At 42.0% G+C, this 27,282-nt stretch overlaps 1 protein-coding gene across 1 annotated transcript in view; it reads right to left on the reverse strand.

The window, feature by feature from the left end:
- The window catches only part of LOC135524145 (mitochondrial inner membrane protease subunit 2-like), a 142,882-nt gene extending 119,392 nt beyond the window's left edge, over positions 1-23,490 (reverse strand). Inside the window, exon 1 of the mRNA XM_064951365.1 lies at positions 23,428-23,490. The gene's annotated coding sequence lies outside the window, so the exon portion shown is untranslated. The remainder of the gene's footprint in view (positions 1-23,427) is intronic.
- Positions 23,491-27,282: the final 3,792 nt, after the last annotated feature.

Consider the following 27,282-nt stretch of genomic DNA (forward strand, 5'->3'; position numbering starts at 1 on the left):
TGTGTGCGCGTGTGTGTGCGTGTGCGTGTGAGTGCACACAGGCAAATGCATGAGGAATTAACTTTTCCTCCCCACACTGAGCCATGACCAACCACCCTAAACCTCACCTCTCCTGGTTCTTTTCTACCATAGGTTTTGCATTTTCTGCCACTGGCCCGAAACATCTTCCTTTACAGTATTATCTGTCGGCCTATCAATCGTGCACAGGGTGCCTTAGCGTGGCATTGTTTACTGTGATTTGACAACTGCACTCAAGCACATTAAAAAGTGAGCTCCACTGAGGGAAAAAGCCTTCATCAAGTCTTGAGGCAAATGCATTAATACTGTCGACACGGTGACAAACGTGTTCACGCACTACATCCCTCTTTGAGCATTTGTATTCATGTCAATACCCAAATGTGCAGGAGCAAGCTCTGTAACGAGCTGTGGCAATACACTAGACAGGTTATCATATACAGATTTTGTTGCTGAAAAAGACAATGGACTGTAGTTATTACAAAGTCATGACAGTGTATCTACCCAAGTAATCCTTTTATGAAGCCCATGTCTGAACATTTCCAAAAATACATTGGAACTAAGATTGGAACTAGCATAGGCCTAAGCCTTATGAAAACAGAGTTTCTATTGCTGTCGCATACTCTTTGAAAAATACACAACATGATGGAAAGTTCAAATGGGGGCATTTCCATGTAAAAGGACCCATGAGCACCAACATGTGAAGCGAATGTCAAATTGAGCGTCAAATGAAAGCTAAGAGTCTATTTTTTTTTTAAATGAAGGCATATATACATTTTTCAACCATTTTCCATCCCAAAAATTTGGAATAAGCTAAGTCTTTGATTTCTGGTCAAATAGATGGAAAATGGGTCTTAGACAACATCTACCAGAAAAAGTATTCAAAGGTATTAGGGCCTCTGGAGTGGCACAGCGTTCTAAGGCGTCACTAAAGACCATGGTTCGATCCCGAGCTGTATCACAACTGGCCGTGATCGAGAGCCGCATAGGGCGGTGCACAATTGGCCCAGCGTCGTCCTGGTTAGGGGAGGGTTTGGCTGGGAGGGCTTTACATGGTTCTTCGCGCTCTAGCGACTCCTTGTGGCGGACCGGGTGCCTGCAAGCTGACCTCAGTCGTCAGTTGAACATTCTTTCCTCCAACGCATTGCTGCGGCTGGCTTGCAGGTTAAGCGGGCAGGTGTTAAGAAGCGCAGTTAGGCGGGTCATGTTTCAGAGCATGACTCGACCTTCGCCTCCCAAGGCCATTGGGGAGTTGCAGTGATGAGACAAGATCGAAATTGGGGAGAAAATGGGGGTAAAATACACACAAAAAAAGGGATTACAATAGAAATACATCAAAACACAATAATGCCAACTAATATCAACACTTATGTTCAGTTTTGGAGAAATTATTTGCATTCTGTACATTTTAAAGAAACATTCCCTTGCACCTGGTAATTCCTTTACCAAAAACCCACATAGATATTTTCTCATTTCTATCCCTCATGAGGAGGGAGGATAATGAAAGTTCACAGAAGTAACATGTCAAGGTAGTTAGTTGTAGTTTCTTTAACTGATCTCAAATATATTTACAAATTATTAAGTGATTAAAACTCGTAATTCTGTTACCAAATCGGTAAAAATCTGTAACGGAATTACTGCAATTGAATTGTCTACAATGGGAAATCGTAGTAGTCACAAACCATAGTTCTGACCACCTGCTACTGTCCCCCCTTACACTGGCATACTGTTCTGTTCAGCTTAGGGATGTTAATAGTTAAATGTTAGTCAGTTAGCCGCCAAAAATAAATGTAAAAGGTCATGCTTATCAGTCCATAGTATGCAAACATACTTTCATGGAAGTAAATTGGTGTCAGAATTAAACAATTCTCGTCAGTCATAAAACCGGAATTATTATTTTGCCCAAAACAGTCATGTACAGTGAGTTTATAAAGTTAGAAAGTAGCCTGCATAACATCAACTAATGACGGCTCTGTCTCTAGTCAGAGTGTGCTATGAAAAGCCAGAGTGGAGACTCATTGCTAGGCAACTCACAGATGCAGGCTGCAGCAGTGGAGCTGAGAGAGAGACCGAGTGGAGCAGCACGCAGCAGCTAACAACAGCTAAGCTAGAAACCGATTAAGTTCTTCAGAATGGTCTCTCCTGTTCTACTGGTTTTTATATCAACTTTCTTTCGTTGTCCCAAAAGCATTATCCTAGTCCTGTTAACAACCCATTCTAGTTGTTGCATATTTAGATTTCCCCTATTTCTAAGTTTCTAATGGAGATGCTCACCTCTGCCACATGAAACCCAGGGCCGGCGACATTCAATCTCACAGGGGGGACAACTATGGAACTATGATTGCTGACAGGTGTATAAAATCGATCACACAGTCATGCAATCTCCATAGACAAACATTGGCAGTATAATGGCCTTCATGGGCCTCTTAGTTTCAGTGAAGGGAAATCTTAACGCTACAGCATACAGTAACATTCTAGACGATTCTGTGCTTCCAACTTTGTGGCAACAGTTTGTGGGGCGAGCGGTTTGCTGATGTTAGCGTTGTGAACAGAGGTTATGGTATGGGCAGGCATAAGCTGCGGACGACGAACACAATTGCATTTCATCGATGGCAATTTGAATGCACAGAGATACCGTGACGAGATCCTGAGGCCCATTGTCGTGCCATTCATCCACCGCCATAACTTAATGTTTCGGCATGATAATGCACGACCCCATGTCGCAAGGATCTATACACAATTCCTGGAAGCTGAAAATGTCCCAGTTCCTCCATGGCCTGCATACTCACCATACATGTCACCCATTGAGCATGTTTGGTATGGTCTGGATCAACATGTACGACAGCGTGTTTCATTTCCCGACAATATCCAGCAACTTCAAACAGCCATTGAAGAGGAGTGGCACAACATTCCACAGGCCATAATCAACAGCCTGATCAACTCTATGCAAAGGAGATGAAGAAAATGGTGGTCACACCAGATACTGACTGGTTTTCTGATCCATACTGTACCCCAACCTTTTTTTATGCATCTGTGACCAGAGAAGGGAGAAACTCCCTAAATACAGATGTGCCAAGCTTGTAGCGTCATACCCAAGAAGACGCAAGGCTGTAATCGGCGCCAAAGGTGCTTCAACAAAGTACTGAGTAAAGGGCCTGAATACTTACACTACCGTTCAAAAGTAGTGTAAGTATTTTGTCCGTTAAAATAACATGAATTCGTTCAGAAATACAGTGTAGACATTGTTAATGTTGTAAATGACTATTGTAGCTGGAAACGGCAGATTATTTTAATGGAATATCTACATAGGCATACATTATCAGCAACCATCACTTCTGTGTTCCAATGGCATAGTGTGTTAGCTAATCCAAGTTTATCATTTTAAAAAGGCTAATTGATCATTAGAAAACACTTTTGCAATTATGTTAGCACAGCTGAAAACTGTTGGTCTGATAAAAGAAGCAATAAAACTCTCCATCTTTAGACTAGTTGGGTATCTGGAGCATCAGCATTTGTGGGTTCAATTACATGCTCAAAATGTCCAGAAACAAAGAACTTTCTTCTGAAACTTGTCAATCTATTCTTGTTCTGAGAAATGAAGGCTATTCCATGCGAGAAATTGCCAAGAAACTGAAGATCTAGTACAACACTGTGGACTACTCCCTTCACAGAACAGTGCAAACTGTCTCTAACCAGAATAGAAAGAGGAGTGGGAGGCCCCGGTGCACAACTGAGCAAGTGTGTCTAGTTTGAGAAACAGACACCTCACAAGTCCTCAACTGGCAGCTTCATTAAATAGTACCCGCAAAACACCAGTCTCAGCTTCAACAGTGAAGAGGCGACTCCGGGATGCTGGCCTTCTAGGCAGTGTTTCAAAGAAAAAGCTGTATCTCAGACTGGCCAATAAAACAAAAATATTAAGATGGGCAAAATAACACAGACACTGGACAGAGGAACTCTGCCTAGAAGGCCAGCATTTATTTAGAAAATGTAATAAAAAGAAGCAGCCTTGCTTGTTTAAGGCTAAATTGTTTTCGGATTCAGAACCAGATTTTAAGGAAGTTCTTGACAATGGGATTCAGAACATGGGTGCCTAGGTTCATGGGCAATGGAGAGCACAAGAGCAAGACAGGAGAAGTTGGAAGGCTTGACTAACTCCATGGTGGCCCAAGTTGGACCATCCTAGTTTTCAAATGTAGAAACCCAATAAACACATTTAGATATATTTGTTTGCCAGTAATAGTGTAAAAAATTGGGAAGGCCCAGTCAGCCTGCGGGCTTAGGTCTCTCTAAATATACCCTTCTCATTCGTGGATTTGACTTATTCCAAATGAAGTTGGAAATGTAGCTGTCCAGTTGTTTGAACATCGACTTTGGCAAAAAAGTGGGATTAAGTACAACAACCTAGGTAGTACAGTCATCAACAGAATTAATGCGACCTGCTAATGAAATGGGAAGAGACTCAATGGACATATCAAATAGGAAAGGGGATAAACAGCAACCCTGCCTGGCCCCCCTGTGGAGAGGGAAGTAGCTGGAGGTAACACTGTAGTTGCAAACAGAAGCCACTGGGGACGAGTACAAATTCTTAATCCAGGAAAGGAATGACGGGTCAAACCCAAATCTCACTAGTATTGTAAATAGATATTCCCATCAACCCAGTAGAAAGCCTTCTCAGCATTAAGAGAGATTACGACCTCTGGCTGTGGAGTTGAGTGGGCAGAATAAAGAACATTAAATAGCCGCCGCATATTATAGAAAAATTGCCTACCAGAGATAAATCTGGTTTGGTTAGAGTTAATTATGAGGCATCACTGTCTCTAAACGGCATGAGAGGACATTAGTGGCCTGGTTTAGATCTTATCTGTCGGAAAGATATCAGTTTGTCTCTGTGGATGGTTTGTCCTCTGACAAATCAACTGTAAATTTCGGTGTTCCTCAAGGTTCCGTTTTAGGACCGCTGTTGTTTTCACTATATATTTTACCTCTTGGGGATGTTATTCGAAAACATAATGTTAACTTTCACTGCTATGCGGATGATACACAGCTGTACATTTCAATGAAACATGGTGAAGCCCCAAAATTGCCCTCGCTAGAAGCATGTGTTTCAGACATAAGGAAGTGGATGGCAGCAAACTTTCTACTTTTAAACTCGGATAAAACAGAGATGCTTGTTCTAGGTCCCAAGAAACAAAGAGATCTTCTGTTGAATCTGACAATTAATCTTAATGGTTGTACAGTCATCTCAAATAAAACTGTGAAGGACCTCGGCGTTACTCTGGACCCTGATCTCTCTTTTGAAGAACATATCAAGACCATTTCAAGGACAGCTTTTTCCATCTACGTAACATTGCAAAAATCAGAAACTTTCTGTCCAAAAATGATGCAGAAAAATTAATCCATGCTTTTGTCACTTCTAGGTTAGACTACTGCAATGCTCTACTTTCCGGCTACCCGGATAAAGCACTAAATAAACTTCAGTTAGTGCTAAATACGGCTGCTAGAATCCTGACTAGAACCAAAAAATTTGATCATATTACTCCAGTGCTAGCCTCCCTACACTGGCTTCCTGTCAAAGCAAGGGCTGATTTCAAGGTTTTACTGCTAACCTACAAAGCATTGCATGGGCTTGCTCCTACCTATCTCTCTGATTTGGTCCTGCCGTACATACCTACACGTACGCTACGGTCACAAGACGCAGGCCTCCTAATTGTCCCTAGAATTTCTAAGCAAACAGCTGGAGGCAGGGCTTTCTCCTATAGAGCTCCATTTTTATGGAACGGTCTGCCTACCCATGTCAGAGACGCAAACTCGGTCTCAACCTTTAAGTCCTTACTGAAGACTCATCTCTTCAGTGGGTCATATGATTGAGTGTAGTCTGGCCCAGGAGTGGGAAGGTGAACGGAAAGGCTCTGGAGCAACGAACCACCCTTGCTGTCTCTGCCTGGCCGGTTCCCCTCTTTCCACTGGGATTCTCTGCCTCTAACCCTATTACAGGGGCTGAGTCACTGGCTTGCTGGGGCTCTCTCATGCCGTCCCTGAGGGGGTGCGTCACCTGAGTGGGTTGATTCACTGATGTGGTCATCCTGTCTGGGTTGGCCCCCCCCCCTTGGGTTGTGCCGTGGCGGAGATCTTTGCGGGCTATACTCAGCTTTGTCTCAGGATGGTAAGTTGGTGGTTGAAGATATCCCTCCAGTGGTGTGGGGGCTGTGCTTTGGCATAGTGGGTGGGGTTATATCCTTCCTGTTTGGCCCTGTCCGGGGGTGTCCTCGGGTGGGGCCACAGTGTCTCCTGACCCCTCCTGTCTCAGCCTTCAGTATTTATGCTGCAGTAGTTTATGTGTCGGGGGCTGGGGTCAGTTTGTTATATCTGGAGTACTTCTCCTGTCCAATTCGGTGTCCTGTGTGAATCTAAGTGTGCGTTCTCTAATTCTCTCCTTCTCTCTCTCGGAGGACCTGAGCCCTAGGACCATGCCCCAGGACTACCTGACATGATGACTCCTTGCTGTCCCCAGTCCACCTGGCCGTGCTGCTGCTCCAGTTTCAACTGAACCGCGGCCCTAGGACCATGCCCCAGGACTACTTGACATGATGACTCCTTGCTGTCCCCAGTCCACCTGGCCGTGCTGCTGCTCCAGTTTCAACTGTTCTGCCTTATTATTATTCGACCATGCTGGTCATTTATGAACATTTGAACATCTTGGCCATGTTCTGTTATAATCTCTACCCGGCACAGCCAGAAGAGGACTGGCCACCCCACATAGCCTGGTTCCTCTCTAGGTTTCTTCCTAGGTTTTGGCTTTTCTAGGGAGTTTTTCCTAGCCACCGTGCTTCTACACCTGCATTGCTTGCTGTTTGGGGTTTTAGGCTGGGTTTCTGTACAGCACTTTGAGATATCAGCTGATGTACGAAGGGCTATATAAATAAATTTGATTTGATTAGTGAGAATTTTATAAAATCGCAGCACAAAGGCTTATAGGGCTGTATGAGCCACAGTCTAGGGGATTCTTGTCCTTTTTAAGCAAAATCAAAATAGTCGCCTGGGTAAGTGTCTGGGGCCGTTCCTGACTTGAAAACATTTCATTGTACATTGAGCTGAGGATAGGGAATAGTTTAGAAGAGAATGTTTATCAAATTCAATAGGGAAGCCATCAGGCCCAGGGGCTTTATCGCTCTGCATGAACTGGATTGCCAGAGTAGCTTCATCATCACTTATTCAGGCATCCGTATTAGTTTGTTCATTTTAATTGAGACAGGGGATGTCCAGATTGTCTAGAAATGCATGCATCTGAGATGTGTCAGGAAGAGCAAAGAGCAGAGTAGAATTGCTTAAATTGATTGTTGATTTCTTTGGGATTGGTAGAAGTTAAAATCAGAAGCAACACAGACTTCAGGTATGGTGCCTCTAGCAGCGGATTGTCGAAGCTTGTGAGATAACAACTTGCCAGCCTTCTCTCTCTGTCCATAAAATGTCTGACTCAACTTAAACAGAAGCTGCTCCATTTGTTTAGTGGTAAGATTGTCAAATTCCGATTGGTGGAGCAGTCTCTCTTTGTAGAGTTCAGGAGTCAGAGAAGAGGCATACCTGTTGTCCACATCTAGAATGAATTGAGATGGCTCCCATAAGCGTTTTGTGCACTGTTTATCGTCATAGGCTGTGTATGAAATAATTTGGCCCCTGAGATATGCTTTTAACGACTCCCACGCAGTAGAGTGAGACATGTAAGGGGTGCGGTTGATATGTATAAAGATGTGTATTTTTTAAAGGAATTCCAGGATAGTAGTAGTGGGTCAAGTCGTCACGTGTTGTGATGCAGTACCGCCCGGAAAGCGGGTATATAGCAGGACAGGGCTATGGTCTGAGATAATGATGCTGTGATATTGGCTATTAGAATTCTATTGTCCGGCAGGAAAAAGTCAATCCTAGAGTACGAGTGGTGGACTGGAGATAAAAGGAGTACTGTTTAGCAGTGGGATTGCTTCTGGCTTCTGGCTCCTGGCTTCTGGCTGCCCCTCTGGCCTCAGCACCACAGTCGTGGTGAAATATTTGGTCGACCCATCTCCTCTCTTTAGTTTATCATGGTCGCTACCGGAGATGGGTTTCTTGGAGAAAAACAATGTCCGGACTTAAAGACTTAAGATGAGCATAAACTCGGCTATTTATTTATTTATTTCACATTTATTTAACCAGGTAGGCAAGTTGAGAACAAGTTCTCATTTACAATTGCGACCTGGCCAAGATAAAGCAAAGCAGTTCGACACATACAACGACACATAGTTACACATGGAGCAAAACAAACATACAGTCAATAATACAGTATAAACAAGTCTATATACGATGTGAGCAAATGAGGTGAGATAAGGGAGGTAAAAGGCAAAAAAGGCCATGGTGGCAAAGTAAATACAATATAGCAAGTAAAACACTGGAATGGTAGATTTGCAATGGAAGAATGTGCAAAGTAGAAATAAAAATAATGGGGTGCAAAGGAGCAAAATTAATTAATTAATTAAATACAGTAGAGAAAGAGGTAGTTGTTTGGGCTAAAATATAGGTGGGCTATGTACAGGTGCAGTAATCTGTGAGCTGCTCTGACAGTTGGTGCTTAAAGCTAGTGAGGGAGATAAGTGTTTCCAGTTTCAGTGCTTTTTGTAGTTCGTTCCAGTCATTGGCAGCGGAGAACTGGAAGGAGAGGCGGCCAAAGAAAGAATTGGTTTTGGGGGTGACTAGAGAGATATACCTGCTGGAGCGTGTGCTACAGGTGGGAAATGCTATGGTGACCAGCGAGCTGAGATAAGGGGGGACTTTACCTAGCAGGGTCTTGTAGATGACATGGAGCCAGTGGGTTTGGCGACGAGTATGATGCGAGGGCCAGCCAACGAGAGCGTACAGGTCGCAATGGTGGGTAGTATATGGGGCTTTGGTGACAAAACGGATTGCACTGTGATAGACTGCATCCAATTTGTTGAGTAGGGTATTGGAGGCTATTTTGTAAATGACATCGCCAAAGTCGAGGATTGGTAGGATGGTCAGTTTTACAAGGGTATGTTTGGCAGCATGAGTGAAGGATGCTTTGTTGCGAAATAGGAAGCCAATTCTAGATTTAACTTTGGATTGGAGATATTTGATATGGGTCTGGAAGGAGAGTTTACAGTCTAACCAGACACCTAAGTATTTGTAGTTGTCCACATATTCTAAATCAGAGCAGTCCAGAGTAGTGATGTTGGACAGGCGGGTAGGTGCGGGTAGCGATCGGTTGAACAGCATGCATTTAGTTTTACTTGTATTTAAGAGCAATTGGAGGCCACGGAAGGAGAGTTGTATGGCATTGAAGCTTGCCTGCAGGGTTGTTAACACAGTGTCCAAAGAAGGGCCAGAAGTATACAGACTGGTGTCGTCTGCGTAGAGGTGGATCAGGGACTCACCAGCAGCAAGAGCGACCTCATTGATGTATACAGAGAAGAGAGTCGGCCCGAGGATTGAACCCTGTGGCACCCCCATAGAGACTGCCAGAGGTCCGGACAGCAGACCCTCCGATTTGACACACTGAATTCTATCAGAGAAGTAGTTGGTGAACCAGGTGAGGCAACCATTTGAGAAACCAAGGCTGTCGAGTCTGCCGATGAGGATGTGGTGATTGACAGAGTCGAAAGCCTTGGCCAGATCAATGAACACGGCTGCACAGTAATGTTTCTTATCGATGGCGGTTAAGATATCGTTTAGGATGCTTGACCACATGGTTAATTCCTTTTAAGTTCTAGCTGATAAAGCAAGTGGAGCCTGGAGTATGTGAATCAGGCATTCATTGTTTTGTTTTTTAAAGCTTTTCTATATTTAACTAGGCAAGTCAGTTAAGAAAAAAAAATATTTACAATGATGGCCTACAACGGCCAAACCCGGACGACGCTGGGACAATTTTGCGCCGCCCTATGGGACTCTCAATCACAGCCGGTTGTGATACAGCCTGGATACGAACCAGGGTGTCTGGAGTGACGGCTCTAGCATTGAGATGCAGTGCCTTAGACCGCTGCACCACTTGGGAGCCCTCAACTTAGAAAAGAATGTTAGTAAAATCACATGGCCAGTGTAAAATTATAAAGAAAACCAAAAAAAACACAGCTAAAAACTAAATATACCCAGAAGAAAATCTTGGACCCCAATGCTGGCCTTCCCCCTGTTGGAAGGCTGCATCTACCTCTCCTAGACTAGAGCAAAATACTCCCGCGTTAAACTGAACCTCAGTAGAGATCTATCCAGGGCCAACATAATCAAGTTTAAATGTAGGGAAAGAATTCTGGAAGGAACCACCTCAGTTCTCTCATGCATCTTATGCAATATGCATATATAAAAAAAGGAAGTATACGTGGCTAGGCTAATTTGTACTGTGCCACCTAGCACCGGGGCTGCCCAGCCGCAGCTAGTTGGTAAAGCTAATTGTGCCATGTACTATAAATAAAATACGATTCAAACCATATTGTCCTTGGTATGTATATGATGACATATTCTCACATCATTGTTCATAACGTTAAGTTACTGGAAGAATAATTGTCCTTTTTTTGGCAGCAGGGTGGAGGCACGTTTCTAATCAAGAAAGGAGTTCACTCGTTGGTCCTTAATCGCATTAGCATGGCTAGTGTAGGGTCAGGGATAGAGTATGGGCCTAAAATGGCTAGTTAGTCTTATATCGCCTATCCTCCTGTGGCTGTAGGTGCGCGACGATGTTGTCTTTGGCCCTTGTTGGGTCCACGAATGTCTTCTGCTCGCCGGAGGGAGTAGTGATCTTCAGCACTGCTGGGTAGAAAACACCGAACTTGGTGTCCAGACAGTGATGTAGGAGCCCCCTCACCTTGTTGAAGGCTGACCTCTTCTACATGACTGACGATAGCCGGGTGACTTGCTTTTCCAGTGTCACCACTTTGTTGGATTAAGTATTTGCGCCACTTTCCAGACGGGTGTCCTGTTTCGCCAAGTTTAGCCAGCACGTCTGTTCAGACTTAATGATAGCCGCCATTACCTTGGCTAGGTCGGGGGGGATCAGAGTCCATGTCATTGTTCGGTGAGCCCGAGGCTTTAGTAGAGGCCTGCTCATTTGTGACTTGTGGCTGTTGTTTTGACATTTCACAATGAAAAGGACAAAAATATGTGGTGGTTAATTTCTTTACTATCAAATGAGGAGAGACACATTTATCACACAAGTCAGAGTTAAACTAAATATTGAATCACTTATTAATAAGGGAGCAGGTCGATACAACGCACACATATAAAGTGAATCGATTGAGTGCTCTACGATAATGATGGCTGGTCGACGAATCACCCTCAGATGATGAAAGATGAAAAGTACAAAAGGTATTTTATAGCCAAGATACACCCCTTTCAACCTACATGACAAACAACAGATGTATAGAATGGGTCACAAGATTAAGATTTGTATGAAAGATACTTATAATTCGCAGCAGACCGTATCTGCTGTAAAAACAGTTCTCTCCCTGGTACCATATAGAAGAGAAACATTAACTCATGCTCTGGAATGCGGCCTCTTTAGGTTTTATCACCCAAAAGACATGGTAAATCTCCTGTCAGTGTTATCTCCCAGAGGCCCATCCTCAGTAGAACACACACAGGTGAGCCTTCTACCACCCCTTTATTCTGTTGCATAAACTAACCGTTTGATGCAATAATAGCATTATAACATAATCTTGTCATTTCCACCACAAATGTCAGAAAAAAAGTGAGTTGGGTTTGATTCCTAATTAAATGTTACAAAATGAACACGGTAGGAAAGGTGTTGGCCAAGTATTAATAGTTCATTGTTCTCCCTAGACAGGAGCACGGAGAAAACGTGTCTTCACATGTTGCTGCTCACCAGCGGCCCCATATTAATATAATTAATATAATATTGAATGCATTAACAGAAATTACAGTAAACAAACAAACATTGTAGATTACAAATGATGGTAATTAACTTTCAAATGTACTACTGGTGATACTGGTGTGCCATCTCCGCAGCCTCCGCAATGGAATAGTCCAATCACACAGGCATCAATCAGGTGTCTCGTGTGCCATATATTTTTTTATAGATATTTTTGCCACTGCTCGACTAAAGAAAATCTTGGTCAAACAGCCAATTGACCAAACAATCGACCGGTTGAGTAAATGAGGTCAGCCCTATAAAACAGTATGTAAACATTATTAAAGTGAAAAGTGTTCCATGTACACTACCGTTCAAAGGTTTTGTGGTCACTTAGAAATGTACTTGTTATCCATGAAAAAATACATGAAATGAGTTGCAAGATGAATAGGAAATATAGTCAAGACGTTAACAAGGTTATAAATAATAATGATTTTTAATTGAAATAATGGTCCTTCAAACTTTACTTTTGTCAAAGAATCCTCCATTTGCAGCAATTGCCTTGCAGCCTTGCAGACCTTTTGACGTTCTAGTTGTCAATTTGTTAAGGTAATCTGAAGAGATTTCACCCCACGCTTCCTGAAGCACTTCCCACAAGTTGGATTGGCTTGATGGGCACTTCTTATGTACCATACGGTCAAGCTGCTCCCACAACAGCTCAGTAGGGTTGAGATCCGGTGACTGTGCTGGCCACTCCATTATAGACAGAATACCAGGTGACTGCTGTTTCTCAAACTAGACACTAATGTAGTTGTCCTCTTGCTCAGTTGTGCACCGGGCCTCCCACTCCTCTTTCTATTCTGGTTAGAGACAGTTTGCACTGTTCTGTGAAGGGAGTAATACACAGCGTTGTACAAGATCTTCAGTTTCTTGGCAATTTCTCACATGGAGCAGCCTTCCTTTCTCAGAACAAGAATAGACTGACGAGTTTCAGAAGAAAGTTATTTGTTTCTGCCTATGTTGAGCCTGTAATCGAATGCACAACTGCTGATGCTCCAGATACTCAGCTAGTCTAAAGAAGGCCAGTTGTATTGTTTCTTTAAATCAGCACCACAGTTTTCAGCTGTGCTAACATAATTGCAAAAGGGTTTTCTGATGATCAATTAGCCTTTGAAAATGATCAACTTGGAAAAGCTAACACAGTATGCCATTGGAACACAGGAGTGATGGTTGCTGATAATGGTCCATAAATAAATCAGCCGTTTCCAGCAGAGGTTGACCGATTAGGATTTTTCAACGCCGATACGGATTATTGGAGAACCAAAACAATTTAACTTTTTTTTTTTACATTTGTAATAATGACAATTACAACAATACTGAATGAGCATTTATTTTAACTTAATTTAATATAATACATCAATAAAATCAATTTAGCCTCAAATGAATAATGAAACATGTTCAATTTGGTTTAAATAATGCAAAAACAAAGTGTTGTATAGTATTGCCAGTGTAACAGTATAGCTTCCGTCCCTCTCCTCGCTCCTACCTGGGCTCAAACCAGGAACACAACGACAACAGCCATCGATTATATGCAACGCAGGACACGCTAGATAAACTAGTTATATCATCAACCATGTGTAGTTAACTAGTGATTATGATTGATTGATTGTTTTTTATGAGATAAGTTTAATGCTAGCTAGCAACTTACCTTGGCTTACTGCATTTGCGTAACAGGCAGTCTCCTCGTGGAGTGCAATGGTTGCAAGGTTGCAAGATTCAATCCCATGAGCTGACAAGGTAAAAATCTGTCGTTCTGCCCCTGAACGAGGCAGTTAACCCACTGTTCCTAGGCCATCATTGAAAATAAGAATGTGATCTTAACTGACTTGCCTAGTTAAATAAAGATTAAATAAAGATGTAAAAAAAAACGTGAAATCGGCCCTAATTACTCGACCATTCCGATTAATCGGTCTACCTCTAGTTTCCAGCTACAATAGTAATTTACAACATTAACCATGTCTACAATGTATTTCTGATCAATTTGATGTTATTTTGAATGGACAAAAAAAAATGTGCTGTCTGGGCCGGCAGCCTTAAATGTCTTACTCACGTCAGCCACGGAGAACAAGAGCTCACAGGCCTCGGGAGCGGCCCGTGTTGGTGGCACTGTGTTATCATCAAAGCAGGTGTTTGTTTAGCTTGTCCGGGAGCAAGACGTCGGTGTCCACGACATGGCTGGTTTTCCCTTTGTAATCCGTGATTGTCTGGAATCCCTGCCACATAACGTCTCGTGTCTGAGCCGTTGAATAGTCATCACTGAAGTCCCTTATTAGAAGCCGCTCTTTCGTAGGTGTAATTCTGTGGGCTTTGTTCAGATAATGCATGTTATAACAACAAGATGCCCAACTCTTCATGCCCAGCATTCTCTCTTCACCCGCAAAGTTTTTGTTGCATCCTACACTACACTTGCCCACTCCATAGCAAGCTGCTCTATCCATTGGTGAAGTACTTTAGTGTAGAGCTAAATTATTTTTTTTTAAGTGCCAATTTCAGAGGTTTAGAAAGGAACGATATAAACCATTCGAACCGGTTCCTAACTGTAATTTGCTGGTTGGAACAGTGGAACGGAACAACAACAAAAATGGCTCTGTTCAGAATGAAACGATTGGAAAATAATTTTGGTTCAAACCCCTGCTGCTTCATTACATAGTTAAAAAGACTGGTCCCCAGACGACAGCTAACATTCTTGCCACTCCTGTCATTTTAAATGAGTGGAATGTAACAGCTGAACAGAGATGGCAACCAGGCTACAGTAGTTGCATGTTCAATAATATGAGATGATAGGCTCGCTATTATCGCATTAAAAGCTCTTTTTGTAACATTTCTGTTCCATGCACAGTATATTCCGTTGGTCACATCATTTTACGGTTTGGAACGAATTTAACCATAAAAATCATTGGGCACACACACAGCAAACGCTTTTCACAAAGGCCCCATATTCAGATGCATGAGAAAGTAGATCCGTTGTTGCTGTGTTTTCGCCATTGTCTCTACCCTACATCATGATGATTTCTATTTTGCTACAATTGGATTTCCAGGGCTCCGTGTATCATATCAGCCAATGAGTAATGTTCACACAGGAAAGGCATTTCAGACCAATAAATCCACCAGGGATGATACACTAAGGCACCGAGGGATACTGATTACAGCCAGACGTCACTAGCTTTCCCCCAAACTCTCTGCAGTTCTGCCGTCGCAGCATTTCTCCCCAGCTTTACCGGGAGAGCACTCCAATCCCCACAAAACCCATGACCCGGAGAAGAGGCTTGATTAGAGCTGGAAAAAAAGCCATAGCTCGGCTGTGGCAACAGAATGAACTGGAGAAAAGGGCAGGGTACCAACCAAGGCTTTACCATGTCAAGACCATGCATAATACTGAGCAATGGATCAAACTTCAGAATCAATTAAATGTAGGTAATGAATGCTGTAAGGTCAAATAACCTCAATGATTGATCATTTCTTTGGATGACATTTAGGCTACAGAAATATCAGTAAACAAACACTGATGCGAGAGATGAAGTCAGTAGCCTACCTTAGAAGCAAAACAATCGAGCCAAGTACCAGCTGCTCTCTCACGAAGCCATGCCTACAGTATGTTGCACTGGGAGAAGTAAACTTTTGGAGCACAGCATAAACAGATTACCTCTAACACACGTAGGGCTACAATCACTGCTCGTCTCTGGTTTGTTTTAGCTAAGGCTCAAGCAGTTTCATCAAGAGAACACTCGTGAATACACAGATTAAGATACATAGATGTAGCAAGCAGACCACTGCCCCATTACTAGAGCACTGTAATCATGGGTATTATGGGATCCCAAAGTTCCAAATGTAATGGCTTACAAAAATACTAAACTTCTGAAAAATAAAAATAAATAATCACCATTGTCATTTGGGGGAGTGAGGGCAACAAACAGAGCTAGGCGCCTAGCTAGTAAGGGGAAAGGGAATACCTAGTATGTTGCACAACTGAATGCATTCAATCGAAATGTGTCTTCCGCATTTAACCCAACCTCTGAATCAGAGAGGTGCGGGGGGGGGGGGGCGCCTGCCTTAACCCCCAACAACAACTGCTCCCCGATGACGACGGGTTAACTGCCTTGCTCAAGGGCAGAATGGCAGATTATTCCACCTTGCCAGCACAGGGATTCGAACCAGACACCTTTCAGTTACTGGCCCAACACTCAACCGCTAAGCTACTGGCCCAATGCTCTTAACCAGTAAGCTACCTGCCGCCCATATAGCCTAAGGGAAGCGAAACATTGGTCTGGAGAGCTTGCCATGAAAATCTCACCACAACCAGGCCTGTTGTCAGCCAGACCATCACGCCAGTCAGTTAGCCCATCTCACCAGTCCTGAAAGGTTCAGTGGGTTCAGACCCTGCATGGACCACACCGAAAGAAACAGCCTCATAACAAGCAACAAACAAATAAGTAAACTTTGTCCAGTGTGCTCAAAAACACCAACTATTTCTCTCTCCATCTTTTCACCAACTACAGGACTAAAGCACCAATTAGAGAATCCCATTATCAATATGAGAGACCCTTTTTTTCCCTCCTGAGACCCCAGAGAGAGAGAGAGACAGCACACCACTGAGAGCCAGCCAGCGAGCAGTAGATAGACTTTTCCTGATGAGTGCTTAATTAAAGACAAGAGTCCCCCGCAGATGGAGAAGTAGCACCTCACTGCCTCCGTCTGTGACTACCACTATCGCTCTGCTCAGCAGGCAGGGTCCATGTGGCCAGTCCACACAGCTAGCTGTGTGAAATGGTGCATGGCAGATGTATGTATCGTTCCCCAAAGAAGGGGGGGGGGAATGTCTGCTTTGCTGACGCCATATATTTAATCAATCTTTTTTCATTTGTGATTCATATACTGTATTACAATCTAGTTTGAGTAGTTAGGCTGGGTGGTGGTATAGTCTTCAGAAGTCTTCAAACGGTTGTAATAAAATAAGTTGTACACCGAATAATCCCTTTACCCTAATCACTGTTTATTCATCTCCTCCAGACACCGAGCAGCCTGGTGTGATGTAGGGCAGGACCATGGTCGCTCAGCCAAAACTAAGGTGATTAATTGAGCTCATGGGTGCTGCCCAGGCCCACAAATGGGATTTGTCTCTCAAGTAGAACATCAGACTCACTGTCTGACTGCACCTGGAATGAGCATTACAACAAATCCCAGCTTCTGATACCTTGGGCATTCAATGGGGAGTTTGAGGTCAGTGCCAAATGTAGGCTAATCACTATGAAGGGTATAGCCTACTTATTTTTGAGACATAATACTGTAAATACCACTGAGAAGTGTAGAATAAATCAAAATGTGACTCGTTTTAGGAAACTAGGTGTATGTCGCACGTCACTACTTCACAGGAACGTAAACATTTTTTTAATAAAAATGTGTTGTTTTTTTGCCAGAATTGCCTTCTGCAACATGTGAACTTTCATGTGCTTTAATAACAACCTTGTATTCCATTCATAAATACGAAGAAAATTGTTAAATTACGAGCCTAGTTGGTTTAGCCACAGAAAAAGACAGGAACCTTCCTACTAGCCATGATTGGATGAGATAATGGATGGGCTGGACATGCTGGGAGAGGAGTTTGGATTGGTCTGCCATGTAGCATGCGTCGGTCTAGAACGTGAGCAGCTCAGTATGTGTTGACAGTCCTTTCTATCACGCTGTTTCTGAAAGATATAATGTTAGCCATCGAGAACTACAAATGTTATGCAACTTTTCTCAATATTAATGCCCTAAATTTAATAGACGCTTTAGATAGATAGATCAGTTGGAAAAACTGATGTGCTACTTTCTGCACACACCAAGGTCAGTGTGAAGCAGAGTGACTTGACACAGGGCTGGCCAAACAAGATGTAACTACAAACAAATTGTTCCAGTCTGCCATGAAGTGTTCCAACATGTACAGTGGGGCAAAAAAGTATTTAGTCAGCCACCAATTGTGCAAGTTCTCCCACTTAAAAAGATGAGAGGCCTGTAATTGTCATCATAGGTACACTTCAACTATGACAAAATGAGAAGAAAAAAAATCCAGAAAAATCACATTGTAGGATTTTAATGAATTTATTTGCAAATTATGGTGGAAAATAAGTATTTGGTCAATAACAAAAGTTTATCTCAATACTTTGTTATATACCCTTTGTTGGCAATGACAGTGGTCAAATGTTTTCTGTAACTCTTCACAAGGTTTTCACACACTGTTGCTAGTATTTTTGCCCATTCCTCCATGCAGATCTCCTCCAGAGCAGTGATGTTTTGGGGCTGTTGCTGGGCAACACGGACTTTCATAACTCCCTCCAAAGATTTTCTATGGGGTTGAGATCTGGAGACTGGCTAGGCCACTCCAGGACCTTGAAATGCTTCTTACGAAGCCACTCCTTTGTTGCCCGGGCAGTGTGTTTGGGATCATTGTCATGCTGAAAGACCCAGCCACGTTTCATCTTCAATGCCCTTGCTGATGGAAGGAGGTTTTCACTCAAAATCTCACGATACATGGCCCCATTCATTCTTTCCTTTACACGGATCAGTCGTCCTGGTCCCTTTGCAGAAAAACAGCCCCAAAGCATGATGTTTCCATCCCCATGCTTCACAGTAGGTATGGTGTTCTCTGGATGGAACTCAGCATTCTTTGTCCTCCAAACACGACAAGTTGAGTTTTTACCAAAAAGTTATATTTTGGTTTCATCTGACCATATGAAATTCTCCCAATCTTCTTCTGGATCATCCAAATGCTCTCTAGCAAACTTCAGAAGGGCCTGGACATGTACTGGCTTAAGCAGGGGGACACGTCTGGCACTGCAGGATTTGAGTCCCTGGCGGCGTAGTGTGTTACTGATGGTAGGCTTTGTTACTTTGGTCCCAGCTCTCTGCAGGTCATTCACTAGGTCCCCACATGTGGTTCTGGGATTTCTGCTCACCGTTCTTGTGATCATTTTGACCCCACGGGGTGAGATCTTGCGTAGAGCCCCAGATCGAGGGAGATTATCAGTGTTCTTGTATGTCTTCCATTTCCTAATAATTGCTCCCACAGTTGATTTACTCAAACCAAGCTGCTTACCTATTGCAGATTCAGTCTTCCCAGCCTGGTGCAGGTCTACAATTTTGTTTCTGGTATCCTTTGACAGCTCTTTGGTCTTGGCCATAGTGGAGTTTGGAGTGTGACTGTTTGAGGTTGTGGACAGGTGTCTTTTATACTGATAACAAGTTCAAACAGGTGCCATTAATACAGGTAACGAGTGGAGGACAGAGGAGCCTCTTAAAGAAGTTACAGGTCTGTGAGAGCCAGAAATCTTGCTTGTTTGTAGGTGACCAAATATTTATTTTCCACCATAATTTGCAAACAAATTCATAAAAAATCCTACAATGTGATTTTTTGGATTTTATTTTCTCATTTTGTCATAGTTGAAGTGTTCCTATGATGAAAATTACAGGCCTCTCTCGTCTTTTTAAGTTGGAGAACTTGCACAATTGGGGGCTGACTAAATAATTTTTTGACCCACTGTATACGGGTAAGAGTCTAGCTACACTTTCAGATAGAAGTTTCAAGTTTTGTGAGAAAGTCATTTTTATTGCATATTAAAGCTTACTGTTAGATAGCTAGCAGATGTTAGCTTGCTGCCTCGCTAGCTAACATTATGTGTATGATGTGTGTCGTAATATTATTTGAATCAGAAACCATATGCATTGCCAATTATAGCCTAATGTTAGCTAGCTAACATTGAACCTAGTTTATTAGCTTTAGTTTATTAGCTACTAGTAGATTCCTTCTACAGCTATGATCATGTTGTATTGGTAGTAGTATGAGTTGGGATTATGCCGGTTTATTGTTTAGCTAGCTAGCTACATGTCTAAACAAAAGACCACTTTGGCCAGATTATTACATGACCCATCAAATTAGCCATGTGTGTCTGGGGATGATTACGGACATCTATTGTATTTCATGAACGTGTACACGTCTAGACAATAGTGACCCATCCACTTAGCTAGACGTGGTAGGGGGGTGTTATAGCATGTCTTTCACATGACCCATGAATTTAGACAAGTGTATCGGGTAAGCGACATCTAGTAATGATCAAATATTTATCTGGACACTTTCTGTTTATGATATTGCTACTATGCAAGTAACCACTTAAAGTACCTTCTGTATCCTGTGCATGTGACAAATAAACATAGATTTTATTTGATGTATAGCGTGTGTTTACCACATGGCCTCACATGTGAATCCTTAAAGTGATGGGTGGGGCTAAGGCTTAAGAAGGTGTAAACGATGCTGAATAGGTGTAGACAACGAAGAGCTCTCCAGTAGGTGTACCAAAACATTCAAGGCCATTTTCTCAAAAGTGGGGTTACAAGTTTATCAACTTTCAAAATCAGAATTACTTTCCAATTGTTCCTCAACTGTAGTGTATGATATACCATTTTCTAGCTCTGAGTTACTACTTGTATCCAATGTAAGACCGAATTGAGACGGTCGGTCACAAATGTACTCTCAGTCATTATTGATGCAGCAGGGAAATAATGCCAGAGAAAACAATCTGATTGTTTGCTGCAGGGGCCAGGCACATAAATACTTTCTTGTGAATTAGCCCACTTTATCATTGCATGATGTTTACTAGCCGACTAAAAACTCAACGATTTACAATGGAGTTGAGCGGCAACTAGTGTGGGCAGACTGGATCTCCGATGTCACATAAAATTATGTTTTTATCAAAACGACTGATTGTAGCACCCAAAGAATAGCCACCAATTACACAGAACAATGTTGTGTGTAATTATGATGTTGGAAGGCCTAGTTGATTATCAAGGACCTCAGCCACCCAAGCCAAGACCGGTTCAGCCCGCTACAATCCAAAAAGCGAGGTGAGTACAGGTGCATCAAAGCAGGGATCAGACTGTTAAATAGTCACCACTCGCCTGCCTCCGCCCAGTACCCTGCCTCGAACTTTAGTCACTGTCACTAGCCGACTACCACCCAATTAACTCTAACATGCACCATAGAGGCTGCTGCCCTATGTACATAGTCATGGAACACTGGTCACTTTAATAATGTCACATACTGTTTTACCCACTTAATATATATATATATATACTGTATTCTAGTCAAGGCCTATCCTATTTAACTATTGCTGTACATTGTGCCTTCGGAAAGTATTCAGACCCCTTCACTTTTTCATATTGTTACCTTACAGCCTTATTCTAAAATGTATTATATACATGTTTTGTCCCTCAATCTACACACAATACCAAACGTATTAAACATTTTAAAATTAAATGTACATAAGTATTCAGACTCTTTACTCAGTACCTCATTGAAGAAAACTTTGGCAGCGATTACAACCTCAAGTCTTCTTGGGTTTGACTCTACAAGCTTGGCACACCTGTATTTTGAGAGTTCAGGTTCAGGTCTGGGCTCTGGCTGGGCCACTCGAGGACATTCAGAGACTTGTCCCGAAGACACTCCTGTGTTGTCTTGCCTGTGTGCTTAGCGTCGTTGTCCTGTTGGAAGGTGAACCTTCACCCAAGTCTGAGGTCCTGAGCACTCTGGAGCAAGTTTTCATCAAGGATCTCTCTATACTTTGCTCTGTTTATCTTTACCTCGATCCTGACTAGTCTCCCAGTCTCTCCCACAGGATGATGCTGCCACCACCATGCTTCGCCATAGGGACGGTGCCAGGTTTCCTCCAGATGTGATGCTTGGTATTCAGGTCAAATAGTTTAATCTTGGTTTCATCAGACCATCTTGTTTCTCATGGTCCGAGAGTATTTAGGTGCCTTTTGGCAAACTCCAAGTGGACTGTCATGTGCCTTTTACTGAGGAGTGGCTTCCATCTGGCCGGTCAACTATAAAGGCCTGATTGGTGGAGTGCAGCAGAGATGGTTGTCCTTCTGGAAGGTTCTCCCATCTCCACAGAGGAACTCCAGAGCTCTGTCAAAGTGACCATCGAGTTCTGGCCCTTCTCCCCCGATTGCTCAGTTTGGCCGGGCGGCCAGCTCTAGGAAGAGTCTTGTGGTTTCAAACTTCTTCCATTTAAGAATGATGGAGGCCACTGTGTTCTTGGAGACCTTCAATGCTGCAGAATTTTTTTGGTACCATTCCCCAGATCTGTGCCTCGACACAATCCTGTCTCAGAGCTCTACGGACAATTCCTTCAACCTCATGGCTTGGTTTTTGCTCTGACATGCACTGTCAACTATGGCACCTCATAGACAAGTGTGTGCCTTTCCAAATCATGTCCAATCAATTGAATTTACCACATGTGGACTCCAATCAAGTTGTAGAAACATCTCAATGATGATCAATGGAAACAGGATGCACCGGAGTTGAATTTCGAGTCTCATAGCAAAGGGTCTGAATACATATGTAAATAAGTTTGTTTTTTTTATATATAAATTTGCCAAAAATTTAAAAAAAAATGTTTTGCTTTATCATTATGGGATATTGTGTAGATGGTTGAGTTTAAAAAAAAATAATCAATTTTAGAATAAGGCTGTAACAACAAAATGTAGAAAAAGTCGAGGTGTCTGAATACTTTCCGAAGGCACTGTATACTACTCTTCAGATTGTCTATCAATTCTGTAGATACACACACTCCGGACATTGCCTATCCTAATATTTCTATATTTTTTACTTTTTAGATGTGTGTATTGTTTCATATTTTTGCACGGCTGAAGCTAGGCACACAACCATTTCGCTACACTGGCAATTTATCTACTGAATATGTGTATCCGACCAATAAAATGGAATTTGATTCGGAACTCCAGTCCGCCCACACTAGTCCATCATAAATCGTGGAGTTGAGTTTAATCGGCTAGATGTTCACTCACCACTGGTGCGTTTTTTATGCTACACTACTGCAATAAGGGCATTTTAGTATTTAGAGTACCTTGGGTTTTTTTTATATAATGAAATTGATCACGTTGACCTTATCAGGAAAAAAATAAGTAAACTATTCAATGTTGTTGTCATGGGAAACTTGGAATGGCATTCATTGAGTAGTGACCACAACAGCATTGCCATCACGTGCTATTTGCATTTGATTGTGAAAATATAATAAAATGCATAATTGACTTTCATTTGTGTAGGTGGGTAACGTTAAACTCTCCGATGGTAAACAATGTGCCGTGTCTTGGTCTGCAGCACCTTACACAACATGTGTGTAACATACTTTTGAATACCGATGACAGCTTCGGGACAAAAGCATGACAGTTTATTACAAAGAAATATAAATAGTTATTTCATATATTTGTGCCACATGTTTGAAATAAACCAACCTCGCGACCTCATCACTGCACGGATGTCACGTTAGCTAGCTAGCTAGCCAGCCAAGATTCACGCGTGCACTAGCTCTCAATGTGCATTGAAAGCAAACCACGCCAATCTCCTACTACTAAAACAGGGGAAAATGTAACCCATTTCCTTCTCTTTGATACTTTCGATTCCCCTTAAAATCCTTCGTTCTCACTCAACTGCAGCCTACATTCATTTCACCTACCAGATATTTGACTTCCGTGCTCGTTCTCCTTTCTGTCACTTCTGGAACACCCACCAGCACTCCTCCAGGTCCTAGCGAGAGTCAATTTAGTTTTGTGCATGGCATTTTCTTTCCGTCTCCTCTGTTGCCCCCACCCCAGTAGGCTGCTATGTTGACTTTACTTCATATATGGGTGCTTGATCTTATCATACAAATTAATCTTTTCTCCTTTATATTAAAGGCCCAGTGCTGTCAAAAACCGGATTTTCTTGTGTTTTATATACATTTCCACACTACAAGGTTGAAATAATATTGTGAAATTATGATAATGCCCTTTAGTGTAAGAGCTGTTTGAAAAGACCACCTGAAATTTCCACCTGTTTTGGTGGGTTTTGGTTTTGGCCTGCTGGTGACGTCACCAGACTGTAAATTAGTTAATAGACCAATAAGAAAGAGAGTTCCAAACCTCTCTGCCAATAACAGATAGTTTTCAGGGTTCCCCTCTCTCAGACCCCTTCCAGACAGTCCTAGCTAAATTCTTGTTTGAGAATTTGCTCTTTGCAAAGAAGCATTTTTTTTTAAATCACAACAATCACAGTAGGGTACTTAATTGTTACCCAGAAATGATTTGATATTGAGATAAAAACGGCTGCATTGGGCCTCAGCAAAACTACCTATGAGAACGGGGTTTATGAGAAATCGTGTTCAAATCTACAAATAAAAGACCAAATTCTTGCCAGAGGGGAATCCAAAAACACCTGTACACAGAGAGTTACAGTATGCAGTTAAGCTTTAACATTTATAAACCCTAGAATGTATTGTTGTATTCGTGAATCTACAAACATGCTGATTTTTGTGTTTTCTATTGATAGAAAGTTATCAAAAACTTTTGAACGAGTGGTGCTCTAATTTGGGCAGATACTTATGGGTTTAATAAAAGGAACCGATTGAATAGAGCTCAGAACAGGACACTATCATTCTTATCTCTTTTGGGACAGAACATACTGTACTCTCAGCTGAATGTCTTAAATGGCCTACGAAGATAAATTGGGTATTGGCTACAATATCTCCTCATTCACATGCTTAGAGCTATGGAAATACAAAAGGAGTGAATTATTACGCACACAGCACTTTCATCCTGACTCCTTAAACCATTTAAGATGAGAAATTGAGCCTCACAGCTACAGTATATTGGAGGCCTGGGTGTCAAATAAGAACTTCTTAACTGAGAGGGGAAACGGGCGATAACGAAAGTATTTAATGAAGTATGCAGAAGTAAATGTGCCAATTAATAGCTAGAGCAGGTAAATTTTCTCCTCGTTGGAGATTCAGCCCTGAATCTTGTTGAGCATTCGATGAAGTTTAGTGATAAGGGGAGTGACAAATGTCCTCTGACAGAACCTTGGACACTATCATTCTTATCTCTTTTGGGACAGAACATACTGTACTCTCAGCCGAATGTCTTAAATGGCCTATGAAGATAAATTGGGTGTTGGCTACAATATCTCCTCATTCACAGGCTTATTGGCTTATTGGTTATTGGTTAGGAATGGATGAATAAAAGCTGGAGGATGCTCTACAGTTGGATTTGTTTACAGAGCCTATCAGATTCTCATATCGGTTGTCTTTGATCATGCTGGAGTAGCTGCAGGGTGAACACCATCTCAACACAGAGCTACCAAAGGCAAGGTCAGTACAGACATGAGTCTTCCCTGATTCTATGAACACCGCACAGCAGTGTCGAGTTGGTATCTACAGGGAACGATATTATTTTCTCAATACATGTTCAGAAAATGTATTTTTTATTGAGGGTCACCTGGAAATAGGTAACAGGGAGAGTGCCAACGGCTTGTGCTACACACTCTACGAATAGTTCCATATATACTGTTTATTTACTATATCAAAGACTTCACTATACCTCCACATGACATTAATTATAATAGCAAGCTGTCATCTAGACATCTTCATGTGTGTATCACAGAACTAAGCATTTAACACAATATGAAAACTTTATGTAACTTTATGTAATAAGTCCGCTATAGATGGGTTACGGGAATACATTAAGTATTCAACTCATTTGAGTGAATGGCGATGTGACTCAATGATTTAAACTTGGCAAATGGCACAAAGTGCACACTGAAGCCAACCAATGTTCCCATAGAAGATGTGCTGCTCAACTTACCCTCTGAACACAACAGAAGAGCTGTTTACAAAGAAAGTAATCAATTACTTTCCAGTTGTTGGTTGCGTGTGTAGAAGTAAACAGATTAATAAGGTCAGCATTAGCCTGAGAAACAAGTCACTCATAGTCGAATAGACTAGAGGGTCGATAAGCAGCACAGTGTTAAATGGGGCTATCATGCATGCACTTATCTTCTCCAAATGTGAATGTAGATGTATAAGGCTTCACTGGTAATACAGTCTGGATTTTCCTTGAGGTCTTAATTTAAATTTTACAATCTAAGAGCCATTATCAGTCCATAGCCCTGCAGTGCCATCAACACCGTGGCCACTTTACCTATCAGTGACCATATTTGTTAGGTAACAATATATCATAAACGGGATGTGTTTCTCTAGGGGGCCATATGGCATGATATCTAGCCATAATTTGTGTCACAGAGAGCATGCTCAATGGAGTAATGTCTGTGTCCCAAATGGCACCCTATTCCCTGTATATAGTGCGTTGCCTTTGTACAGGGCCTATAGGGCTCTGTTCAAAAGTAGAGCACTGTAGTGAAAATTACATTTTGGGACTCAACCCATGAGTAACAGTAGCAGGTTACCCAGCATGCATCAGCGCTGTCTCTAAAAGGAAGGCGCATGTTTTTGGACACTGCCAGAGTCAGACACTGACCCACATGGGTGGTTCTGCCCACACATTTGAGTCTGCAGACTCGCAAATGATAAAAACAGGTGTTGAGAAGGCGGTTGCTATGCAACAATCAGTGCGATGCACGCAGCAGCCAGGTGGGCTTCAGGAGAGAGGAGTGAGCACACACAGAGGTGGTTAATAAACACCCTTCAAAAACACTGTGGGGAACTCTAAAAGGCTGCCGAAACCACGGGGGGTGGGGGTGGAGACTTCACCAGGTTAATAGGCAACGTGCAGCTCAGGCTTTTCTGGTGGTAAAGAGTCGAGCATAGTGGTTCTTATTGTCAGAGAAAATCTAAATGGTTTCAAATTCAGAGTAGCATTTAATCCAAAACGTTATTGTAAATGTACAATGCGGTATTAATTGCTTCTATTCACGCCCATTGTATCATAGAAGGAATATTCTGTATGACCATGCTACAACCCAGATATCTATATTTACGTTGAAACATAAATAGAAAGAAGGGTAACATTTTATAACAACGTCCTTTAATAAATTATTTGTTAACAGTTTGCTTACCAATTACTAAATAATTATTCCGGCATTTGTAAATGTCAATAAGCAATCTCTAAATAGTAATTGCTGCATTTATCAACACTATTTTATTTTAAATGATTTATTCATGATTTATAATGTCATTAATAAGTTGTTTGATCATAGTATGTTCACAATTTCTAAATTATGAACAATGTTATGAAGGAGTTATTGTCAACTCATAAGATTATTTATAAGGCATTTGTTAATGGTTGATTAATGGTTTCACTCATCATTGACATACATATGTATTCATGTATTTATATATCTCGTGAATGGTATATTTATGAATTGTTAATGAGTGCATTTATACATGTGAGTATATGCACTTACTAATACCTCAGTGGATGATTAATGGAGATCCTCATTTATTTCACCTATATTTAACCAGGTCGGCCAGTTGAGAACAAGCTCTCATTTACAACTGCGACCTGGCCAAGATAAAGCAAAGCAGTGCGACAAAATCAAC

Source organism: Oncorhynchus masou, chromosome 31 (assembly GCF_036934945.1).
Source record: "Oncorhynchus masou masou isolate Uvic2021 chromosome 31, UVic_Omas_1.1, whole genome shotgun sequence".
In the NCBI taxonomy this organism is placed as follows: domain Eukaryota; kingdom Metazoa; phylum Chordata; class Actinopteri; order Salmoniformes; family Salmonidae; genus Oncorhynchus; species Oncorhynchus masou.